The sequence below is a fragment of the Haliotis asinina genome, chromosome 4, assembly GCF_037392515.1.
Source record: "Haliotis asinina isolate JCU_RB_2024 chromosome 4, JCU_Hal_asi_v2, whole genome shotgun sequence".
Lineage (NCBI taxonomy): Eukaryota > Metazoa > Mollusca > Gastropoda > Lepetellida > Haliotidae > Haliotis > Haliotis asinina.
The window spans coordinates 25,871,272-25,879,426 of NC_090283.1; positions in this window are offsets into that span (position 1 = coordinate 25,871,272).

The following is an 8,155-nucleotide window of genomic DNA, read 5'->3' on the forward strand; positions in this document are numbered from 1 at the left end:
CACGAGGTTACCCGAGGTGGTGTCGGCAATCAACCATGAAGTCACCCGTCTCACCGGTAAGAAACCGGCAGACGCTATCAAACTAAAATCAATAGTTGCAGAGTCGGCCGCTCCATTGCGTGGGAAGGAGAAACAGATACCGGATAGGGCCCTAGTGAGGTATCTATACCAGCCGGGGGAACACGAGGGCGATAGCCGTAAGCGAGCCACCGATCCTATATGGTCAGTCAAAACTTACAACATAGATAAAGTGGATATGAAAGCCGACGAACCTAACTTGTACTACTTGAGGGGTGGGCCGGGTAGGGGTTTTGTAAGAGAAGAATTATTGATCGTGCCGTACGGCACAGTGTTACCGCCTGCCAAGTCACGGTAAACGTGATGGCGTGGCTTTGTAGTAGGGGCAATAGTATCAAGAGCTAAGGGTCCCACCAAAGCCTCATTTACTAAATGAGGCTTTTTAGAGGGGTTTTTTGAAAGTGAGCCAGAATCACTATTCCCTATACTACTACTGCACAATGTTTTTGGAATAAACTGTTTTTTTGTTGGGTTAATAACGGACCTACCCCTCACCTTTTTCGAGGGCAGCAAGCTATGTGCCCTGGGATGGAATTTTTCTGACACTTCCATGGCCTCAAGAGATCCGTATTTATTTAATAGTTTTACAGGATTTTCTGAACCCTCTGGGGTCTGCCACTCTTTTTGGAAGATTCTGTTCTTGACTCAGTTTTACTTTGAACAATATTCTTCGAGTTTGTTTTTGATCGTGATTTATGAGTTGATTGAGACAAAGATTGTTCTCCAGATACAGATGAAGTCTGACTACAAGGCTGTGACGGGACTTTAGATACCAACTGAGTGGTAACAGAAGGTTTGAGAAGACTGTTCGGGTGCAACAACCTGAGCATAATTTGTTTTAACCTACGTCAAATCGGTCTGAAAATGTATCGAAGAGGTAGTTACTTCTGAGATATATTCAGGAGTCCTGACAACTGATGCAAATGATTCAGTATGTGCTGCAGATTCCACAAGTATTTTGGCGTCAGAAAAACTGATGTTCTAGGTGAATTTAATTGTATTGATTTCCATTTGTATTTATCCGGACTGGACACTCTTTGGCGAAAGACGAATGATTTCCCGAACAATTTGTACACTTTTTATGGTCACTGTTACAGTCTTCTGTGACATGAGTATTCTCACTACAGTGGGCGCATGTTATGGGCTTGGTACAAGTGTTAACACCGTGCCCATACCTTTGACATCTAAAACATCTCAAAGGATTTGGGATGTAACCGTCAACTGAAATACTACAGTAACCTGCTTTAACAGACTTCGGAGGATTCGGCGATGAGAAGGAAAACAGATAAGTATTTGTTTGGACCGTTTCATTGTTTCTGCGGATCGTGAATCTTTTAACATTAATCACTCCCTGATCTTTCATCTCAGAAACAATATCTAACTCTGACATATCAGCAAACAAACCATTTCTGTCTCTGATTATGCCTTTACTAGTATTCAGAGACCTGTGGGCAGTGATAGACGCGGGAATTCCAACAAATACCTCTCTAGATATCAGGTTCGTTGCTTGCTGTTTTCTGCTGCATTCAACCAACAGAGAGCCTGAACGCGAGTGTCTAATGTTTTTTACCTCACCTGCAATGCCATGTATACCCCTGGAAATGGCAAAAGGGTTAAGTTTCAGTGATGTCTTGTCTACAGTTTCTATAACTAAAAATCGTGGCCAATAGTCGATTGAGTGGGAAGGTCGTTGGTCGTCATCATCGTTGTCAAGTGACGTTTATTGCGTTTTTGGGGGGTTTGGTATTCCATAGGTATGTCTATATGTTTCATCATCCGAGCTCCCCACCCACCACGGAGTATCACAAAGGACAATGCTAAACACAACGACGTGCAGCACCATTGACCAAGGATACTCAGATGATATACTCCAGCAGAAAAACCAAAAGATTAATTCTTCCACCAGATTGGCCCATGAGCCACCGCCTTCTGGGCATAAGGCTCTAGGCAAATTCATGTAAACAAAATTCAAGTGAAATAATATTCTGAACAAAGGGTGCCAAGACTAATGTTTGAACAATTCCAAATCAAATTTGGTGCAATTACATATTATCCATGCACAGGGCTTGGCATGACCACCCGATTGGTTGAACCGGGCCCCATTCAACCACCAGTCTTGGTGAAGTCAGGGCCAAAGTGGTGTATTGAGCACTAGGAACACTGGTCCTGCTCCCATGCCCTCAACCACCAGGATCCTCTCCTCCTCCGACACAGGGCCGCAACCCACGGCAAACGGGTTGGTGGACCACATATCCTCCCGGGTCCACAACGGGGGTGTTGGCGAGCTCTTGGCGTTACCCAGCACCCACCACGAGGAGGTGGCTCGGCACGGGTGCCTCACACCAGGAATAACCAAACATAATCCTACATAGTAATCATAAACCAGATCTTAAGATAAAAAAACCCCTAACAATTTAAACTGTACAAAGCAGTAAAACAATTCTCAATCTGTTAAATTATATTGTACGAATTATCGTTTGAAATATTTTGACCATTATTAACTGTGTAATTTGATAAAAAAACCTGTTATTGAAGCATGCTACTGAAATGCAGTGTCTGTCAATATTCAAGCGTTGTATGTAACAGTTTTTAAGTGATTTATTTGATAGTCTTGAAATCCTATATTTGAACATTCAGAAAAGTTAGATTTAAATGCATATGTCAATGTATTAGCTAAAAGAATCATTTTGTTTCTTTTAGTTTCTTAAACCTCATCGATGGATTGGTCAAGGATAATTGACAACGACTACAGAAAACTGTTTCAATAAATCCCTGTCGATGTAAGTTTTTGGATGTGAGTTTTTGGACGGGTGTTCTTGCATCTACAAGTACTTCCAGACAATCTTGCCCATCACCAGATTCCATTTGATCTGAAGGTCGAAGCAGTTGTGAAAATTCGATTGATTTCGTAACCATGTGTATTTCACCTATTTTACAACACCAATGTTTACATCAACAGTGACGGTTGCAAAATGCTGATGATCAACGATGGCTGGACGAAGGGATACACTGACTGAAACTTGGCCTCCAAGCATCCCTCCCTGTTGTTACCGCTGGATAATGAAACAAATAACCAACACAACATGCATCACTATTTATTAGAACATAACACGTAACAGTAATTAATACACACAACGAACATGCATCATATTCACGTGTGAAGACGAGTTAATTCCGCCAAATATAAATGTTTCGGGCAAATATTTGGCGCATCCTGTTATTGCTGATAATCGTCTCCCGTAACTATGCAGGTAAAACAAGTCACGTAGTACCATTTAAATACTGCCATGAATGCATCATTTGAAATAAATTATGCCGGTATATTTACACCATTTACCCATATGAGCATGAATCAAACACACTTCACGTGGCATAAATGGTACTTATCAAGTGTGGTGCTGAGCAGCTACATACTAGGTAGAACTATTTCATATGTGCGCACAGCGGAGGGATGTTCTTGTTCTGTATGGAACAAAATTGTCATGAACGATTCATCACATGACAGTGCCATCTACAACTTTGCAAGACACTGGTTATAGCCACTAAAACTAAAGTTAGGCCAGTTCGCGGAGAATTGTGGGGACTTACTCTCACCAGTTATGGACAAATACAGAAATTCTTTCAGTGTTGACTTAAACACCTGATTAATTTTTTTTGGATAACCGCTAAACAATACACTATACTGAAAAGTGAAAATATACTAGTATGTGAAAGAGCAATATGAAAGAACCACAAACTATGAATCAGACCATATCGAGTGTGCTTAGAGAAATATAGTCAGTTAGGCCAGATATGTTAACAGTTGCATGTTAACCAAAACCCCATGCGATTCCATGTACGTATACAACGATGCAATTAAGTTATTTGATAAACAGTAGGCCCAACCAAAGAAAACTTCATTCTTCTTCAAAATGTAGCAATTTGAAGATAAACAATTACTATTTAAAAATCAGCAAAAAATCAACTCCAAAGGAATGTCCATGGACACGAGGGTTGTAATACTTTTTAATACTATCACTTGATTGGTGTTTTGTTGAAAATGCATTTCTTATCTTTGCTTGTACATCATATAACATCCAAGAATCAAACAGGTATTCCTGAACAGTGTCTCTATAAGTAGTATAGGGAATGATAGTCCGAAAACACTTTTCAAAAACCCCTCTAAAAAGCCTCATTTAGTAAATGAGGCTTTGGTGAGACCATTAGCTCTTGCTATTATTGCCCCTACTACAAAGCCACGCCATCACGTTTACCGTGACTTGGCAGGCGGTAACACTGTGCCGTACGGTACGATCAATAATTCTTCTCTTACAAATCCCCTACCCGGCCCATCCCTCAAGTAGTACAAGTTAGGTTCGTCGGCTTTCATATCCACTTTATCTATGTTGTAAGTTTTGACTGACCATATAGGATCGGTGGCTCGCTTACGGTTATGTTATGTTTATATCAATGAAACAGTTTAATGTGAACCGCCTACGATCTCTTTGGTGTTCATAATAAAGGCTTGCTGGGCTTTTTGTATTCCCTGTGCTATGTACTTTTTTTTCTCGTCCTCGCTGATAGCAGACTTACGAGACTTGGATCGAATATCTTGTTTCATTTCGTTATATTTTTTGAGTTCAGATAGGATTGAACGAAACTCCTCTTCTGAGATCTTACTGTCAGATAGTGCCGTGGAAATTCGCTCACTCACTGTGTTTAGCTTTGCTTCAGCCAGAACCTTTATCTCATCGTGTTTCAATGCCTTACGATTAAGTCTGCGTGATACTAACTTAAGCGCCAACCCTACCAACCCTGTCACCCCAGCCGTTATTTCAATACCTAGCACTATAGGTGCAGCCACGATGGTGGTTAACAACCCAACGCCTGCCGCCCCTAGTCCCATGCTGGTTGCCATGAGGGTAGTGTCAGCCCCATCCACGATATTGAAAGCTCTATTGTATTTTTTACATAATGCTTTCCGCGTGTCACGGTCTTGTTCTAGTTGACGTTTTACATCACATAACTGCCTCAAGCGGAACCCATCTACGGTTTCCAACGTCTTCGCTACTTCCTCTACGACTGGGTACAGGCCCATCCTATAATGTATATTTTGAAAGATATTTTAATTGGGGTTCAGTTAATATTCTATCAATGTATTTGAAGTCTACAAGTTCTAGACTACTAGTCAGGGCAATAGGTGAGAGGCTAATAGAATTTCCTGTTGTAATAGAAACCCCAGGGGAGCTTATTAAACGTTTTATATAACCAGTGGGGGTATTCCGTTGTATAACAATACGACAATATTGGTCTATGTAAGACCAGCGTATTGACACCCCGGGTAAAATTTGGTGTACTATTGGGTAGTCTCTATCGGATAAACCCGTAAAGAAGACTTCTATGATGAGGGTGAAAGGGGAGGATATTCTATCAATATTACTGCTAAATATTAATTTATTGTTTGGATAAGCAAATAACCCCTTTTTGCTGTGACCAATAGATTGTCTGTGTACTAATTCCCTCTCCGGAATGAAATCCCCTGCCCAGATACCATTGTTCTTAATCTTAGAGACAACCCCATTATTTAATGTGATATAAGGTGAGGTGAATGTTAAGTTGATCAGCCATTTGGGCTCTTTTAAATCTGGTAACGGCACCCGTCTGTACACGTTGTCTTTGAAGTGTAGGATGTATAATTCATCTTCCTCACCAGGCTGATCGAATCCCTCCGTGTCTCCTAGGTCGTTAAGCGTAGTGTTGGGATGATGACTAGTCATTATTATACTATTATGATATAATTTCCAACTGGTTTTCTGATAATAATTCAGGGGTTAACTTAATACCCATGAAGTGTATGTTGTCAGGCAGGAAGATATTGATTAGTGATATCTTGTTTTCTACGATCACGTTGACCCCCTGCAGACTGGTCTTGGAGTCGACACCCACCCGCACGTAAACGTTGCAAACTTGAAACTGGTGTCGTTTCACCCACCTGAGTTTGATCCCCTTCACAATCTCGACATCATTCCCCGATGGTTCACCTAAGTAGACTTTGATGAACAGTGTTGAGTTTGCCGGTAGATCCTCTAGTATCTTGACCACGCCTTCGAATTCAGACACCAACTGCAATTTCACGTTTTGCATGGCCGGTTTACTCGATAGCATGTGGGCTGCTATAGTGTTGACTGGGCTGACGACTATACTACGTCTCTGAGTTGGGACGTAAGCCACGAGCAGGGTTCCATTGTTCACGACTTTGTTTAGGTGGTTGTCTTTGTTATCCGTGAACACGTAAGGGGAGACGAGTCTAATATTGAGAAACCATTTGTTATCGGGTAACAACACCCACTTGTCATCTTCGGTGAAGACGAGCATATATGGTTTGTTTTTGACGACGGTAGTGCTCTCAACATCGCCTAAGTCGAACAGTTTACCTCCGAATGATGGGTATATTCTCCAGTTGTCATCACCGGTGTTGACGAGGGCGTACTTAGTGTTGGCTGTTGCCCCTGTGGTATCTATCATATCACTTAGGGCTCCACCGGAGGGGATTTCAACGCGTTTGTAAATGTTGTTTTTTAGTTGCAAGGCGTACGATTTACCATCTACTCCGGGAGCGTCGAAACCGCGTGTGTCTCCGAGGTCGGAGATCCCGATATTGACGCATTTTTTCACTCCGGGCCCTTGTGCGCTGGTCATGTTACGTGAAGCGTTAAGCTGAGGTATCCTATATTTACAGGATTATGATTTATATCTAACACCGATATTGTCAGCTCAGGTATGTTGCCCTGGGTTAATCTCTTATACTGCCGTGGTGAAAATGACTCGGTTCTACCGTCGTTGAATTTCTCAGTTTTCACCGGCACTGCTCTCAGTATAGTGGAAGGGTGGCCTCCTTGAATGTTATACGTTGTGCTCACCTGATCGAGATGAATGTATAGCTCTCGGTACGGTACTAGGTCGGGTAACTTCGTGCCTGTGACGGTTGTTGTTGGTTTTATCTCGTCAGGAGACATACCGAGTATCCTCGCTAATGGTCGGCCTAGCCTCAAGGAGGTTCTTCCGTTGTTGATTAACACCACTGTGCCGTTTGAGTCGTTCATCTTGAGTTCGGCTCCCAGGGGTTTGAAGACCTCGTCGTTTAGCGAGCACACGCTGTAGTAACCGTCAGTTATCTGACTGCGAGTTCCACTGACGAACAGCTTATTGTTGCTGATATTAATGTTAGTCCATTGCGGTAGGTAGGTGATATCGCAGAGTGCGACTTCGAGTTGACCTGACGTGTTATCGATCGCGTGCGTCAGCTGAACGGCCTCACCGCTCGTTATTCCAGGAAGTGTTATGTACATATTACATATATATTTATTATATAATATTTTTAAAATGTATTCCCCTGGTGTGTTTTACCCTAAACTGGATGTAGATTTCTCCCCCATGAAGATCGTGGTTGCTCCTGAGTTGTATTTCAATACCCAGCTTTTAGATGTGTTCGATAAGTATAAGCTTATGGTGATTAATATTGAGGCAGTCCACGCGTGGTTCAATAACCCTATGCAGTTCTGGCAGAATCAATTCAACTTTGCTGTGTGGTGCGCTACAACGGGGTGTGGTGTGGCATTGACCGACACTCGGCGTGGACCGCTGAGTCAGTCTGTATTCAAATTCCACGTGTACTACCAGGTCAGACGTATCCTTAAAGAGATCAGTGCCCCCCTCCCACAGGACAAAGCGTGGGACGCAACAAACAACCCATACGATAGACGGGCCTATGAACGTATTTGTAATGAATTCGAAATAAACCCGAAGACGGATTGGCGTTTGCCGGGGCCGAACCACGGGTTGGGTATTCCTTCTGATGGCGTGCGATCAGTGAAAGAACTCAGTGATCTTATACTGAAACAAGGTAAACTACGCCCGGACTTTGCTTTGTCGAGTAATGAATGGAGGGATGATCGTATGAACTTTAAAGGTGGTGTTGCTTTCACAGTCCAGAAAGTGGAGCAGTCAACCGCAGACGGGTGGAAAATGTTCATGCTGGACACGTCGAAAGGATTCACTCGTGCTGGTACAATACGCTTGAACGACTCGATTCGAACGT